The 18093-nt window shown below is 45.9% G+C and overlaps 1 protein-coding gene across 4 annotated transcripts in view; it reads left to right on the top strand.

Moving 5' to 3' along the window:
* CTNND2 (catenin delta 2) overlaps nt 1-18093 on the top strand; it is a 2169946-nt gene that overhangs the window by 1119713 nt on the left and 1032140 nt on the right. The gene's annotated exons all lie outside the window — the stretch shown is intronic.

Raw genomic sequence — 18093 nt, 5'->3', positions numbered from 1 at the left:
CCGGCAATTGAATTACCGGCTTTAAAGCTATCTAGCGCTGTATGAAATAATAATATATATACAAATATGTGTCTCAATGACATATATATATATATATACCTATTCTATGTGTACACATTTTTTCTACCTATTCTACTGTAAGCTGTCAGTGTGATTTTACTGTACACCGCACTGAATTGCCGACTTTTCTCTCTAACACCGCTGCGTATTTCTCGCAAGTCACACTGCTGGTCCGTGTGTAATCCGTATTTTTGGGGCTTCCATAGACTTTCATTGGCATTTTTTTTGCGCAATACGGTGACAAACGCAGCATACTGCGATTTTCTACGGCCGTAGAAAGCCATATAATACTGATCAGTAAAATACGGCAGATAGGAGCAGGGGCATAGAGAATAATTGGGACGTTTGTTAGGCGAGTTTTACGGACGTATTTTATGCGCTCATACGTCCGTAAAACTCGCTAGTGTGACGCCGGCCTAATCCTTTCTTTTATTGATAGATCGGGCGATTCTGAACACGGCAATACTAAATATGTCAATGTCTGATTTTACTGTTTTTTTTTTTTTTTCATATTTTTAATCACATTTTATTTTTTACTTTTGGCATATTTCAATAGCCTCCAGGGGAGGCTAGAAGCTGTCATAACCTTATCGTCTCATATTGCCCCTATGTAGCAGAATTACTGCATTGTTATGACCGCTGACCACAAGGTGGCACTTATAGCAATCCGGCATCAACAACCATAGAGGTCTCAAGGAAACCTCGGTTTGTGATGCCGACACGACGCTGACCCCCTATCACGTGACGGGCTCAGTAATACGCGTATTTCCGTCCGGATGGCTGGAGGCTCACATTAAATGCTGCTGTCAGAGTTGACAGCGGCATTTAACTAGTTAATAGACATGTGCCTATTGCTGGCACATGTCAGCTGTTGAAAACAGGTGACATGTTACGGCTTTGAGGGGGACTCACAGCCGGAGCCCACCTCAAAGCGGGGCTTCTGACATCGGGCACACTGTTAAGAATGAATGGAGCGCCAGTGTGCGTTTGATCAAATCCTGCTCCATTCATCATTTATGGGAATGCCAGAACTAACAGAGGGCTACTTATTTTGGGCAAGAAGAGGTTGAGCATGCTGCAGAGTTCTGTTCTGGGAATAGTTGGGGTCCCAACTGTCATAACCTCAGTGATAAATAAGCAAGTTATCCTCTCTCCTTTGGATAAAAGATAATGTTCTATTTTGGGAATAACTCTTTTATTTAATCAATTTGCTTTTATTGTAACCTATTCTGTCCACCTTTATTAGATTTGTTATTCTCTCTGATATTCAGTACAGATACATCTGTATCTACTCAGAGGATCTGGGTGCAGTCTGCTGTGTAAAGTCACACATTTCTCTTCCACACCATGTCACTGTAAGAAGGGGAGATTTAGTAATGTGCTGTAAATTCAGGTAGTGGCAACAAGTAGACGATATAAGTTCTGGCAATGCTGCCAAAAGAACACATTTGTGCCGAGATCAGACTTGCATTTATGATATGGGGTCTTTTCACTAATTATGTCCCACCTGCTCTCTTCAGAGAAGATGCTGTCAGCCTGCAGGCACTGTGCCTGGCATTGTGAATTCAATGATAGAGCGATTCGCCCTCTGCGTCTGATGTCTCAGCCAGCGGGCGTGATGACATCATTTCATTGAATCACGCTGTTCTGGACAGTGGAGCTGCTGAGGAGATGCAATGCAGAGACCGCAGCGGTGGGGGAGCGAGGAGAGATGAGTATTGTTATTGTTTTTTAATCAGTGAGCAAGTGGTAATGCTAATACTGATAGAATATGGGGTGTGCATTATACCATATGGGGGTGTATTATACTATATGGGGCTGCATTATATTATATTGGGTCTGCATAATACTATATAGTGCTGCATTATACTATATGGGAACTGCATCATACAATATGGAGATTGCATTATACTATCTGGGGCTGCATTATGCTATATAGGGGCTGCAATATACTATATAAGTGTCATGATCCAGACTGGGTTTTGAGTCCTGTCTTCCCTTTTCCCGGTCTGATCATATCAGGGGTTAACTTTTCTCAGCCTCAGTCTGGTCTCAGGTCTGCTATTTATCCCCGCTGTGTCCTGCAGATCATGTCAGCTATAGTTTTTGCCTAGTGCTGCTGTAGCTGACTCTGATTGCTCTGATTGATCCTGCTGTATTTGCTGTCTGAACCCGTGTCTGTTTTCCCCTGTTCCCATCTTGATTCAGTGTTTCCCTTTAGTGTGCAGACCTCCTGGTTTTGACTTGGCTTGTATCTTGACCTGTTTCTGTCCTTTGTCTTTTGGCTTATCCATTCCTGACTATTATGGATCCCCTGGCTTGTCTCTGACCATGAGTTTGTTTATTCCTTTGGTACTGCACTACAGTCTAGGATTTGACCCGGTTTGTTTGACTATTCTGCTGCCACCTGTGGTAGCCTCACTGCTGCACTGCAGGTCAGCTCTGTTTAGGTGCAGACCTGCTTCCTCTCTACTACCATCTAGTGAAGCCTGCACCTACCTGCATTGCAGTAGCATGACAATAGGGTTGCGTTATACAATATAGGGCTGCATTATACTACATGGTAACATCATATTATACAATATGGGGGCTGCATTATACTAAAAAGGTGCTCAATTATACTATAAGGGGGCTCTATTATACTCTATCAACAACTATGTGATGTGCATTATACTTTATAAACTATGTGGGGGCTGCATTATACTATATCGGGCTGCATTATACTTTAAGGGGGTTGCATTATACTATTTGGGGGCTGCATTATACTACAGTTGAAACTTGAAGTTTACATGCACAATGTAAAAAGACATTTTTTTCTCAATATAACATGAAATCAGAATAAACCCTAAAGGTCAATTAGGATTACCATAATTATTAATATTTGACAAATTCTAGAATAATACGAGAGATAATGTTTTAAGACATTTTAATTACTTACTGCAAAGTCAAAAGTTTACAATCACTAAGATTACTATGCCTTTAAAAAATTCTGGACTGCCCGTATGATGATGTCATGTGTTTGGAAGCTTCTGAAAGTTTTTTTGGCAACATCTGAGTTAATTAGAGACACACCTGGGGATGTATTTTAATGAACACCTGAAACACACTGCTTCTTTGTGTAGCATTATGAAAAAAACTAAATAAATCAGTTAAGATATCAAGATGTGGTTTTGCACAAGTCTGGCTCATCCTTGGGTATAATTTCAAGACACCTGAAGGTGCCTCAATCATCTGTCGAAACAATTATATGCAAGTACAAACAAGATGGGAATGTCCAGCCACCATACCGCTCAGGAAGGAGAAGGGTTTTGTGTCCCAAAAATGAACGTGCTTTGGTCTGACATGTGCATATCAACCCAAAGAAAAAGCAAAAGACCTTGTGAAGATGATGGTGGAAGCTGGTAAGATTGTGTCAATATCCAAAGTGAAAAGAGTACTGAATCAACATGGGCTGAAAGGCCACTCTGCCAGGAAGTAGCCTTACTCCAAAAGAAAAATAAAAAGCCAGATTAATATTGGCAAATGCACACACAAACAAAGACCTTCATTTCGGGAGACATGTCCTGTGGTCTGATGAAACTAAAATTTAACTTTTTGGGTATAATGACTATCATTACGCTTGGAGGAAAATGGGAGAAGCTTGGAAACCTAAGATCATCATCCCAACTTTGAAGCACGGGGGTGGCATCATATTGTGGGGTTCACAAAATAGATGGCATCATGAGAAAAGAAGATTATGTAGCAATACTGAAACAACATCTCAAGACATCAGCCAGGAAGGTAAAGCTTATTCGGAAATTAGTCTTCCAAATGGACAATGACCCGAACAATACAGCCAAAATGGTAACAAAGTGGCTTAAGGATACCAAGCATTTGGCTTACAAATAATGATGTAAAATACTGACCAAATACTGCTAGTGTGACGGCAGCCTAAAAGATGAGAGAGGCCTGTAATTTACATCATAGGTAGACCACAGCTATGAGAGTCCAATCTGAGAAAACAAATCCAGAAAATCACCTTGTCTGATTTGGCAAGATTTATTTTGCAAATTATGGTGGAACATAAGTATGTGGTCATCTAAAATCCTGCAAGATTTCTGGCTTTCACAGACCTGCAACTTTTTCTTTAACCCCTTCACCCCGGAGCTTTTTCATTTTCGTTTTTTGCTCCCCTCCTTCCCAGAGCCATAACTTTTTTATTTTTCCGTCAATATGGCCATGTGAGGGCTTATTTTTTGCGGGATGTACTTTTGAACAATACCATTGGTTTTACCATGCCATGTAACAGAAAAAGGGAAAAAAATTCTAAGTGTGATGAAATTGCAAAAAAAGTGCAATCTCACACTTGTTTTTTGTTTGGCTTTTTTGCTAGGTTCACCAAATGCTAAAACTAATCTACCAATATGATTCTCCAGGTCATTACGAGTTCATAGACACCTAACATGTTTAGGTTATTTTTTATCTAAGTGGTGAAAAAAAATTCCAAAATTTGCTAAAAAAAAAAAAAAAATAAAAAATTGTGCGATTTTCCGATACCCGTAGCGTCTCCAATTTTCGTGATCTGGGGTCAGGTGAGGGCTTATTTTTTGCGTGCCAAGCTGGCGTTTTTAATGATACCATTTTGGTGTAGATTCGTTCTTTTGATCGCCCGTTATTGCATTTTAACGCAATGTCGCGGCGACAAAAAAAACGTAATTTTGGCATTTTGATGTTTTTTCTCGCTACGCCATTTAGCGGTCAGGTTAATCCTATGTTTTTATTGATAGATCGGGCGATTCTGAACGCGGCGATACCAAATATGTGTAGGTTTGATTTTTTTAAATTGTTTTATTTTTATTGGGGCGAAAGGGGAGTGATTTGAACTTTTATATATTTTTTATTTTTTTTATATTTTTAATCACTTTTTTTTTTTAATTTTGGCATGCTTCAATAGCCTCCATAACTCGATCGCCTCTGCTACATAGAGGTGAAGTACAGATCACCTCTATGTAGCAGAAATGCAGGGTTGCTTTGAACGCCGACCACAGGGTGGTGCTCAAAGCAATCGGCCATCAACAACCATAGAGGTCTCAAGGAGACCTCTGGTTGTTATGGCAATGTACTGCTGACCCCCGATCATGTGACGGGGGTCAGCAGTGCGAGCATTCCTGGCCGCGCGGCCAGGAGCGCTAGTTAAATGCCGCTGTCAGCGCTTGACGGCGGCATTTAACTAGTTAATGGGCGCGGGCGGATTGCGATTCCGCTCGCGCTCATTGCGCGCACATGTCAGCTGTACAAAACAGCTGACATGTCGCGGCTTTGAGGTGGGCTCACCGCCGGAGCCCACCTCAAAGCAGGGGATCTGCCAGCTGACGTACTATTCTGTCAGCTGGCAGAAAGGGGTTAAGAGTCTCCTCTGTCCTCCACTCATTACTTGTAAGTAATGGCACCTGTTTGAACTTATTATCAGTGTAAAAGACACCTGTCCACAAACAGTCACACTCCAAACTCCACTGTAGTGAAGACCAAAGGGCTGTCAAAGGACAACAAAAACAAAATTGTAACCCTGCACCAGGCTGGGAAGACTTAATCTGCAATAAGCAAGCAGCTTGGTGTGATGAAATCAATCTCTCAGTGGAGAAGAATTTACGGGCTGATGCCTTGTCCTGTTCCACCATCTCTTCCGAAGGAGACGAACCTTTGCTAATCGTTCCTTTGGAGAGTCTGCGAACGGTGGCTCCGGTTTCGCCAGAGTCGGTGCCTGCGGGCAAGACTCTTGTACCACCGAACCTGCGGCTGGAGGTCCTCTCTTGGGCTCACATATCTAAGTTGTGTAGGCATTTTGGGACCAATAGGACTACTGAGCTTCTGGCGAGGTCATACTGGTGGCCGTGGATGGCACATGACATTTGGGACTACATTCAGGCATGTGTTTCTTGTGCCAAGAACCGGCCATCCCGGGAGAGGCCCGTGGGCTTGTTACATGTCCTGCTGGTGGCAAATAGGCCCTAGGAGATGGTCGGGATGGACTTCATTGTGGGCTTGCTCAAGTCCCGTAACAATACTGTCATCTGTGTAGTCACTGATCATTTCTCCAAGATGGTACATCTTGTTCCCCTTCCGCGTGTACCATTAGCACGGGCTCTGACTGCTTTTCGTGAAGCATATCTTCCGTCTCCACGGGATGTCTGATAAAATAGTCAGTGACCGGTTCTAGAGCGAGCTCTGTTGGATGCTCAGTATTGAGCTTAATCTCTCCTCGGCATATCATCCCAACATGAACAGATTGGTGAAGAGGGCCAATTAGACTCTGGTCATGTATATGCAGCACTATGTCTCTGCCAGGCATGATGACTGGGCATCCTTGCTACCATGGGCAGAGTTTGCCCTTAATAATGCCGTCGCAGAATCTACAGGGCAGACACCGTTCCTGCTTAATTACGGTCAGAATCTGCGTGTTCCTGTGCCCATGCCTATTTTGTCTTCCGACTCTAGGGTGGTAGACTGGGCTGTGGAGGCTCGTGACATCTGGGACCGCACACAGGATGCCATTCAGGCCTCTAAGGAGAGAATGAGGGCCTCTGCCGATGCACATCGCCTTCCCGCTACGGTCTTCGCGTACGGCTTTCAGCTCGCAATTACAAGTTGCGCGTAGAGTCCACTAAGTTTGCTCCCTGCTATCTGGGTCCCTTTAAAGTTCTTGATCAGGTTAATCCTGTGGTATATCGCCTATCCCTTCTGCCGCACCTGAATATCACTGACACCGCTCACATCTCCCTCTTGAAAACCGTTCATTTATCTCGGTTTTCTGTGTCTTCTGCTGTGACTTCGGGTTCGTCTTCGAACGATTTTGAGGTAAACGCTATTGTTGGTGCATGGCAAAAAAATTTTTTTTTTTGGTTGATTGGAAGGGTCATGGTCCAGAGGATAGAACTTGGGAACCGGTTGAACACATTCATGCCCCCCAGCTTATTGCGGACTTTGAGCTTAGGGAGGCTCGCTGGCGGGGTGCTAGGGAGGGGGGTTATGTTAGGCATCGGGATTCTCATACTGCAAGAGGTGGATCCTTGTCTCCCTTTGCGTTCTCCCATTCTTTGTCGACCACAGTGGAGCCTGCTCAGCAGAGACATCTGTCTCAACATCTTGCTCAGACTCTTGCTGATCATTTAGTTTCTGCTGGCTCTCCAGCTACAGCTATAGTAACTAGCAATAGGCGGCAGCGAGCAGAGGTTCCTGGGTCTAGGTCCAGAAATCATTTCACTGAGCATGCTTTTGAGGTGACCTCTCATTGGTGGTCGGAAGTCAGCTGCTCAGGTCCTGTGCCGGCTCCGGATTTGCTTGCTCGCAAGGTCCTGTCTGATTGGCATCTATATATATAATTGTCTAAGGGTTTTTCCGTCTGCCTGTCTGTCTGTCTGTCTGTCCTGGAAATCCCGGCTCTCTGATTGGTCGAGGCCGCCAGGCCTCGACCAATCAGCGACGAGCACAGCGACGATGATGTCATAAAGGACGTAGATATCCCGCGTCTGATTGGTCGAGGCCGCCAGGTCTCGACCAATCAGCAACGGGCACAACGACGATGATGTCATAATGGTTGCCATGGCGACGATGATGTCATAAAGGTCGCACAACAGACAACCATACACAAATATGCACAAATCATCATTGGCCATATACTACGGGGACATGTATATTCTAGAATACCCGATGCGTTAGAATCGGGCCACAATCTAGTAATCTATAAAAGGATCTTTGGCATACACGTCGGTGCGCTAAGATCATTTGTGTTACGTGTGTGTGGAACACTACGGTAGCGTGGTCAAGTTTGCGTGTGCTCAGGGCAGGCATATAGCCTTTAGAATTCTGGCTTCTCTGGAGAGGAGTTTGTGCGTGGTCACAGGGAGGGCGTACAGCCTTTAGAGTTCGTGTGTGTGCATACGCTGTGTCTGTGGCCACTACCTGTTCCCTTGCCCCGAGATGGTAGCGCTCACCTGTGAAGTAAAAGGGGATTTCACATAGCACCATTTCTACCCCTCTGTGAAGCTTACAGAGCAGGGTAATTACTTTCTGCTTACACTGGGTGACATTTAACCATGTGTGCTTTCTACATCGCTTGCCGCACGCTTCTCCTATTGTACATTAGCTGCGGTTTTACATCTCCGCACAGTGGACCCCGGGATGCGATCTCAGTTCATCTTTATTTATATTTAGTGCGATTCACCAACCCTAACATGTAGTCTGCCTATGATGTCAATTACAGGCCTCTCTCATCTTTTTAAGTGGGAGAAATTGCACAATTAGTGGCTGACTAAATACTTTTTTTCCCCACTGTAAATGCCTTTGTCAGAGATTAACAGCAGCATTTAACAGGTTAACAACCATGGCTGGATCGTAAGTCCACCCACAGCTATGAGAGGCACATGTCAGCTGTTCAAAACAGCTGACATGTGTTGGGGAAGATGTGGAATCAGTGCCGGATAGTGCATTATACTGTATGGAGGACTATGGGGAATGCATTATACTATATGAAGGACTATGGGGAGTGCACTGTACTATATGGAGGAATATGGGAAGGCATGATACTATATGGAGGACTATGGGGGTGTATTATGCTACATGGAGGACTATGGGGTGCACTATACAGTATGGAGTACTATGAGGCATGCATTATACTATGTGGAGGACTATGGGATGCATTATACTAAACAAGCAAAATGCTACCTACTCACCGAGTAATTGAATTGTTTGTCAGAGCAAAAATCATTGTTCTCAGCAGCACAGCACCTGGTGAAAACTGCTGATATCATGATACTGTATGGGGACTTATTGATCGATTAGTGATAATTTTGTCCCCATCATTCTTTGTCAGCCGGTTTAAAAAGGCCAGGAAAAAAGCACAGAACGACTTCAATATTGTCGATCACGCTCCTTTAATGGCCTGAACTCAGCGCATATAAATACAACCAAAATGTTTCTGTGTGATCGTGCAATATGTGAGCATTTGGGGCCCCTTTTTAAACTTTTGCCAGGGCACCACTTTGTCTAAAACCGACACTGTGTGAATCGCAGTCTGTACTTGGGCATGTATATCTGAATTCAGATTAAAAAAGTTGTCCAGGCTTGGGGTTCAAGTCTGCAGTTAGTTGGTTTGCACAGTGGACAGTGTCAGAATTTTTTGGTACCAGGGATGGGTGCATGACGTCACATATGTAATTTGCATACATGCAGTCACGTGCCGTCTGACTCAATACAAGTAATTTGAGCAAAGCTGGATATGTCAATGCAATGTCACTGATAAGTCAGAGGCTGCAGATCGTTGCATTGCATCTGTCTGAGGAGTTCTCAGCAGTTTGCTTGGTCTTTCTGATGCTAGGACCGAGTGGCCACCTCCTCTGGCTCTAATGGTCGCACCTGGATCTTGGTGTTTATAACTCCCAACTTGCTGTTGGGAGTTATGGGTGATATTCTCTATTTGCACTTCCCTGTTGAGGTTTGGAGCTGCAGCAGTCGGCTAGCATCTTCTTTAGGGTTTGGAGGACATTGGTGTTTCTCTGAGTTTTGTGTATCCTAGCTGTCTTTAGTGGTAGTGGAGATTGACTAGCGCATATCCTGTCCTTCCCGATGCAGGGCTTTTCACCAGGGTCAGGCAGGGATTAGGTATCCTGCTCGGCAATAGGTGATAGGGCAGAGAGGATGATGTTAGATCTGTGTAGGATTCTCCACTCCACCCTTCCCTAGTGTTTGTTTCCCTTTCCCTTCTCCCATCGTGTTGCACTTAGCCTTTCCTACACATTGCGAGACATTATCACCAGCAGTTCACATTTGTAAAGGGAAAAAAAGGAAAGAAATTTGACACTTTTTGGGGGTGTGTTTTTTCTGTGGGTTTTTTTTTCTTTTTTTTTCTTTTGCTGGGTTAATGGACCTCATTGCTGTGCTGGTAGATCAGCTACAGAGATTGTTACTGGAGGTGACTGACATTCATTCTGAGGTTCAGCATCAACAGCAATGGCTGCAGGCTTCTGTTGTGGGGGATTCTGCAGGTAGGCGGGTCCAGCTTGAACCCCAAAATTGCCATCCCGAGGGACAAGTTTTTTGTGTTTAGAGAGGCATGTAAATTGAACTTTAAGCTTCGTACTTACTCCTCTGGAGATGAGGAGCAATGAGTAGGAATTGATATTTCACTGTTGCAGGGGGAACCCCAGTCCTGGGCATATTCTTTACCACATGATTCTATGTGTCTGCAGCAAATAGAAATGTTAGCACAACTGGTAAATGGTGCTGAAGTAGGATCCCAAACCGTATAGCCTTTTGTGAAAACTTGGGACACACCAAAGAATAGACCTTCCTCAATGTACTAGCAAAGAAAAAAAGAAAAAAAACCCAAAGTATATACAATATTATCCAAGATTGTACACAATAGGGTCAAGAGAAATGCTAAATTATAGCTGATGAGCACACTAAACAACATACGGTAGGTTCAAAAACTGGCTTTAACCTGGTAAATCCAGGTGTAAATCTGGATTCAAAACATTTCATAATGAATGGTGATACAGAGGAGTGGATATAGAAGAAAATAATGACCAAGGACCTACCAAAAAGCATGTACTATAGGTATTATGGGTATCCCCCTGTAACCAATAAAAAGACCTGTATGTAAGCAAAATCAGAGTGATAGCATAGTTGAGTAGTGCTAGGAGTCCTGGCACTAAATATTACCAGGTATATGAGGCTGTTAATCTGTTGAGTGCAAGATAAAAGGAAAGAGATGCCATGGGACCTTAGTGCCATATGTTGTAAGAACTCTATTATATATACACTTAGGGTAATTGACGCGATGTCCACCGCTTATCAGTCCTGGGTCTATGGTTCGTACTGCCCATTCTATGGTGTTATATACGGCATGCTAGGAGGAAAGTGCCATGTGACCAGAGGTGAAGTACCGGAAGTGACATCGTGTGCTCCAGTGACTCGAGGAGTGGAAGTTTGCATTCCATGGTACCAGAAGCAAGACCAGTGTTCCACTAAAGATGATGCTGGATGTGAAACAATATTATCCATAGATTGCTTGGATAGGTGCAAATACTGAAGAGGCAAGATCAGGGTATCAAGTAGGAGGAGAAGAGAGTGAAGTTCCAGGTGGATGATCATGTGAGGAAACAGTTTTCATAATCAATATAGGCGACTCTGTGGGAGAGATATACAGTATAACATTAGAATGTTTTGACAATGGAATTAGTGCAAAACAATAATGATATGGCATAACCTTTAAGGAAGAAACTGTTCTAAATATCAGCCAGTGCACAGGTAAATATATGCATATATATATAACATACATAATGAGTTACATTGTCATATTGTAACAGGGGTCAGGGCTGTAGTCGTGGCTTTCAATGGCGGCTGCATCAGCACACCCTGGCGCTACGTCACATGCACACAATGTCTCAGCGGTAGCTTACCTTTTTGTCCACTTTCTTGTGCATCTGGGACCTCTATGATTCACAGGGGGTTTCTTTCTTGAGATTCCATAAAGAGAGACAGAGACAATTTGCAACTTAAAACAAACGATTTTACTCAGTTCCTTTCTCAGCTCGTCCAGGTCACATTTAGGTACAGCACAAGATACTTCACAAAACACGACATTTTCTGTCCCTGTGCTGTCCCTCTCTTCTTCAGGAATATCACTGGGTCGCACCGTTGTCTCTGATACCGCAGCATTCGGTCTGACCAGTCTGACTAACTGTAGGAGTTCCCGGTCCCTTTGGCCCCAGACACACAGGCGTCTTCCTATGTAGCTGACTGTCATCATGACAAAGCTGCCCTGTATTTCTCTGCTTCACCAGCCATCGTTAATCCTATGCCCTGGACGAGCTGGGCTCTTTAACTTGAGAAATGTCATGTGGCTCAACTGCCCTGTACGGGCTCTGAGGCCCTTCTGACTAAATGCAAGAAGCTCTCTACACTTTACACAGTAGGCCCCTGCTAATTAACTAGTTCCTATCCTATTGCTATCTTATACTGTTGTGCCCCCTCTAGTGGGCTAATTTGAACATTGCACTTTCCCTACAAAATTACATTTAACAGTCATATACAATATAGCAGCATTATACAGTTCACATCATAACTAGTGTTGAGCATTCCAATACCGCAAGTATCAGGTATCGGCTGATATTTGCGGTATCGGAATTCCAATACCAAGTTCCGATACTTTCAGTATATCGGAAACTGGAATCGGAAATTCCCATCATGCAAATTCCCGGTTTTATTTAAAGGGACACTGTCACCTGAATTTGGAGGGAACAATCTTCTGCCATGGAGGCGGGGTTTGGGGGTTTTTGATTCACCCTTTCCTTACCCGCTGGCTGCATGCTGGCTGCAATATTGGATTGAAGTTCATTCTCTGTCCTCCGTAGTACATGCCTGCACAAGGCAATCTTGCTTTTTGCTCGCTCTGTTGTCTGTCCACAGCCACAGCCAGTCGTGGTCAGCTCAGGGTGCTTCACTGCCTCATACTGCTCAATCCATTGTCCTTTTTTGCAATTAGTGCAGCCTTCTGCACATTTTTTCAAATATATCCTATATTAGTGGCTTTCCATCTGTATCTTGCTAGAGTGTGGAAAAACACTATATAGGATTAGGTAGAGGAGCTTTTCTTGGCCTTGCAGCGCCATTCTCGGCTGTCTGCATGGTCTGTGTGTGAGCGCAGCTCGCTTTGTAGTCTTTCCGCTGCCACAGCCGGTTGTGGTCAGCTCAGGGTGCGTCACTGCCTCATACTGCTGAATCCATTGTTCTAAATTGCAATTAGTGCAGCAGCCAGCTGCACATTTTTTCAAAAATATCCTATTAGTGTCTTTCCATCCGTATCCTGCTAGGTTGTGGAAAAACACTAAATAGGATTAGATAGAGGAGCTTTTCTTGGCCTTGCAGCGCCGTTCTCGGCTGTCTGCATGGTCTGTGTGTGAGTTCAGCTCACTTTGTAGCCTGTCTGCAGCCACAGCCGGTTGTGGTCAGCTCAGGGTGCGTCACTGCCTCATACTGCTGAATCCATTGTTCTAAATTGCAATTAGTGCAGCAGCCAGCTGCACATTTTTTCAAAAATATCCTATTAATGTCTTTCCATCCGTATCCCGCTAGATTGTGGAAAAACACTATATTGGATTAGATAGAGGAGCTTTTCTTGGCCTTGCAGCGCCATTCACGGATGTCTGCACGGTCTGTGTGTGAGTACTGCGCTCACTTTGTAGTGTCTGTTCTGCAAAACAAACGCAAAGTTTATAAAGTTCATCAAACACTCCACTTTACCGTTGTGTAGGCCACATAAGCTGATAATAAAGTGTAGTCCACACTTCATAAAATTAGTGTTTCTTATATCTGTTAGCAGCTGTTCAGGAATAAGCACACTAAGCCCTTGGCACTTTTCTGCCTATCTTTATCAGTCTATCAGTCTAAGGAACATGGGCTTGGGCGTGGAGCAGGGAGAGGACATGGAGATTCTGTGCCTGCTGTGGGTCCCGGTGACTCATCATCCCCCAGTTTTAGCAGGGAACAGACCTTCATGCGCAGCTTTGTAGGAGATCGCCGTACCCCGCTGCTGCAGGACGAACAAATTGAAGCCATTGTCGGATGGATGGCATCTAATGCATCGACTTCAATTAGTGCCACATCCTCTCAGGCACAGAGCACTGAAGAGCAACCATCTGTCTCTTCACCACCTGCCAAATTGCCCAGGCTGTCAGAGAGCCCAGGACAGGAGCCATCTCTACTTCTGTTCTCTGAATCTCTTAGCTTGGAAACAGGGGGCCAGCCAAGCAGCATTCGAGAATCAGAAGAAGAGGCTGTATGCAGTGATGCCCAACAGCTTTGTCTCTCTGAATCAGAAGAGGCGGGTGGGACAGTGCCTCCGGTTACTACATCTCGGTATGCATCTGATGATGAGACTCAGGTGGCACTTTCTGGTGCGTACTGTGCTTCTGAGACTACCCAGGAGAAGCAGTTGGTGGAAGAGGGTAGCGTAGATGATGAGGTCCTTGACCCATCATGGCGTGAGGAACAGGCAGGTGGTGGGAGCAGCTCTGAGGAAGAGATTCCCCGAATGGCTGGGAGAGGGAGGGGGAAGACTGCATTGCCTGTAGCCTCCACTTCGGCACCCATTAGGAGCATGCCTCTTCCAAAAGCCAAAGCGGGTGCTCCCAAGACTTGCAGTGCCTGGTCCTTTTTTGACACAGTTGCAGATGACATTTGCTTTGTCAAATGCAAGCTTTGTCGTCAGAAAATCAAACGAGGGAGAAATGTCAGCAACCTTAATACCTCAAATATGTGGAAACATGTGCGGACCAAGCACGCGGTGGAGTTACAAAAACACCCTGAAGACCTAGGCCACCCTACAGCGGCACCTACCACCTCTTCAGCTCACGTTGGAGCCTCTTCCTCCAGCTCACACACTGCTGGTTCGGCTTCCTCACAGGATCGCCATGGAAGAACCTCTGGCACCGTTGTCCAGAGACCCGACCCAGTGTAATTCCACCCACAGCACCACGTTCCCAGTCATCCTCACACTCCCAGCCCAGTGTACAGCCATCAGTAGCACAGTTATGGGAGAAAAGGCGGCCATTCTCGGCAAACCACCCACGAGCACAGGCTCTGAATGCAGGCATTGCAAAACTTCTGTCCCTTGAAATGCTCTCATTCAGGCTGGTGGAGACTGACAGCTTCCGTAACTTGATGGCATTGGCAGTCCCACAATACAATGTGCCCAGCCGCTTTTATTTCAGCAGGCAAGCCATCCCTGCCCTGCAAAAGCATGTGGAGGGAAACATTAAACATGCGCTACTAAATGCCATTAGTAGCAAGGTCCACCTCACCACCGATGCATGGACCAGTCACCATGGACAGGGACGATATCTTTCCCTCACTGCCCATTGGGTCAATGTTGTGGAGCCGAGTACAGATCTGGTGAGTGGCGCTTTACGTGTTTGGCCAACGCCAAGGATTGCAGGAATCCAGGTTGTGCACATTGACTCCTCTACATACTTCAGTTCCTCAAAATCACCGCTGCATGAGCCGTCACGGTCTACCTCCACCTTGACCCGTGAACACTTACCTGTTACGACCAATATGAGCACAGCTGTGGCCAAACGTCAACAGGCCGTACTTAAATTAATTTCTTTGGGGAATCGAAGCCACACAGCGCAGGAGCTCTGGAATGCCATCAATCAAGAGAGCGACGTGTGGTTTGTGCCAGCGAATCTCCAGCCAGGCATGGCAGTGTGTGACAATGACCAAAATCTGGTGGCAGCTCTGGGCCTTGGCAACCTCACTCACATCCCATGTCTGGCACATGTGCTCAACTTGGTCGTGCAGAGTTTTCGGGGGGAATATCCGGATCTTGATGCACTGCTGCACAAGGTCCACCTAGAGTGTGCTCACTTGTGTCATTCCAGCATGGCAAGATCGCGCATTGCAACTCTGCAGCGCCGATTCCTCCTTCCGGAACATCGCATCATATGTGACCTCCCCACCAGGTGGAATTCAACATTACATATGTTGGAGTGGTTGTGTGAGCAGCAGCCAGCAGTAATGGAGTACCAGCTGCATCAGGCGCAAAAAAGTCGCAGTGCAAGCCGTTCAGACTTCACAACCACTGAGTGGGCCACTATGAAGGACATCTACCAGGACTATCTTCCGGCCTGTACCACGTGCCACGCCAGAGAGGCAACGGGAGATTAGGGAGGTTAATAAGTGGCTCAAGAATTGGTGTAGGAAGGAGGGGTTTGGGTTCCTGCAGAACTGGGCCGACTTCTCAGTTGGCTACAGGCTCTATGCTAGGGATGGGCTGCATCTCAATAGGGAAGGTGCAGCCGTGCTGGGGGAGAAAATGGCTAGAAGGTTGGAGGAGTGTTTAAACTAGGAATTGGGGGGAGAGTATTCATTTTATAGGAGGGGAAGATAGTGCAGATAGAGACCTGGGCACAAATAAGGAAGTAGGGGGTGGTGGTGGCATGGGGGGTGGGGTTAGAACAGTTAATAATTTAAGAAAGAATAGAGGTACAGAGAGGAACATCAAGTGCATGTATACTAATGCCAGAAGCCTCGCCAACAAAATGGACGAATTAGAACTAATGTTGTTGGAGCATAATTATGACATGGTGGCTGGATGAGAGCCATGACTGGGCTGTTAACTTGCAGGGCTATAGCCTGTTCAGAAATGACCGTACAGGGGCGTGGCTATGGAGTGAGCGAGGAAGGACGCATATTGAGAGAGCTCCTAGAATCCTGTATACATCCTGCATATAAGACCCCTTCTAAACACACAATTTGCCTCTGCTGAGGCTCCTGGAGACCTGGAGGCTGCCGACCCCTGGAAGGGACCACAACGGTGACTGGAAGGAGCCGGAGGAGAGAATATACCTAACGGAGCGGTGAGCTCCACGTGTGACGGCGGCCATCTTCTTGGGAGGACGCTCTGCGGGCAGACGGCGCGAGGCTGTCTGTGGCTGTGGCTGGAACCCCCCTTAGTCCCCGGACGGTACCTGGCACCTGCGGGTGAGAGCTGCGGGACCCGGGCCCGACGGAGGGACAGAGAGGCTTGCGTTGGCGGCGGCGGCTGTGTGGGCGGCAGCCATTACTGAAGCGCGCGCTCCTGCAGTAGGAGGCGCGGTGCGGCTCATTATCACCGCAGCGTGACTGGGAAGTGAGCGCTTAACCTGCTCTACACACACTAAGGGGAATCATGGTGAGTGCTCTGAAAGTCTGAGCCCCACGCTCCCCTATTAATCACAACCCAGCCGGCTGCACTTCTATTGGGCCTCCCCTCTGCTACCGTCGCTGCAAAGAACTTTCCGTGCAACAGGGGTTTCCACCATATTGGCAGCCTGTGCCCCCTGATTATACAGCAGTACACCTCCTGACTATAGGGGTGCCCAGCCGGGATACACATCACACACAGCCTTGGTGTGACCGTATAATAATTCTACAGACCTAACTTAATTACTTTGTTGGGCCACACAATTATTAACCATGCACCGTCCAAAGAATACAACTGCAGCTGACAGGCTAAAAGAATTCGCTAGAAGTGACACTTCAGATGGTGCAAGATCTCTTAGAAATAGTTCCTCACAAGTTCAGTGGGGGAAAATCCGTCTCTCTGATAGTGTTGATGAGAGCGAGCAAGATGATTTGACTCTTAAACAAGCATCTGAGCAATTAATGCAAGCTATATCTCTAACTAGGATGTCTCTTTCTGAAAAAATAGAAGATGTACACACGGAGGTGGGGCGCCTAAGGCAAGACATGCAGACCATGAAGGGACGTATAACAGAAGTTGAAACAAGGGTGTCTCAGGTGGAGGACACTATCAAACCTATGGAGGCAAAACTAGCGAAAGTTGCTGGGTCCATAAACGCCTGGAAACAAAAGGCAGACGATTTGGAAAACAGACTGCGTCGAAACAATATTCGCATTATTGGTCTGCCGGAGCGCTCAGAAGGCCAGCAACCTGAAAAATTCCTGGAAGATTGGCTCAAATCCTCTTTGGGAGACACATTCTCCCCAATGTTCTCGGTGGAAAGAGCCCATAGAGTCCCTACAAGATCCCTTCCTCCTGGAGCCCCACCCAGACCGTTCCTGGCACGCATCCTTAACTGCAAGGACAGAGATGCTATCCTACGACTGGCACGACAAAAGAGTCCCATCAAGTTTAATATTGCTACAATCTCGATTTTCCCAGACTTCTCCGTTGAACTTCAGAAACAGCGGGCAAGATTTATGGATGTCAAAAAACAACTCAGAGACAAGAATATCATCTACTCCATGATCTATCCAGCACGTCTCCGGGTGGTCTGCAATGGTTCCTCCTTATTCTTCACTGACCCATCGGAGGCAGAGGACTGGCTGCGATCCCGTGGGAAGTCTAATGCAACGGAACCCTGAAAAGTTTCCGACCAACTAATGTCTCTTTAAATTTTGAAATTGGAGCTCTCTCTGCGAGCGTTCAAAACACCAACAATACCGGACGCTGGAGTCAGCGGGGGTATCCCCAGGTTTATTTGAGGAAGGGAG

The sequence above is a fragment of the Ranitomeya imitator genome, chromosome 6 (assembly GCF_032444005.1).
Source record: "Ranitomeya imitator isolate aRanImi1 chromosome 6, aRanImi1.pri, whole genome shotgun sequence".
Taxonomy (NCBI): domain Eukaryota; kingdom Metazoa; phylum Chordata; class Amphibia; order Anura; family Dendrobatidae; genus Ranitomeya; species Ranitomeya imitator.
This window is presented reverse-complemented; position numbering and strand designations above follow the sequence as displayed.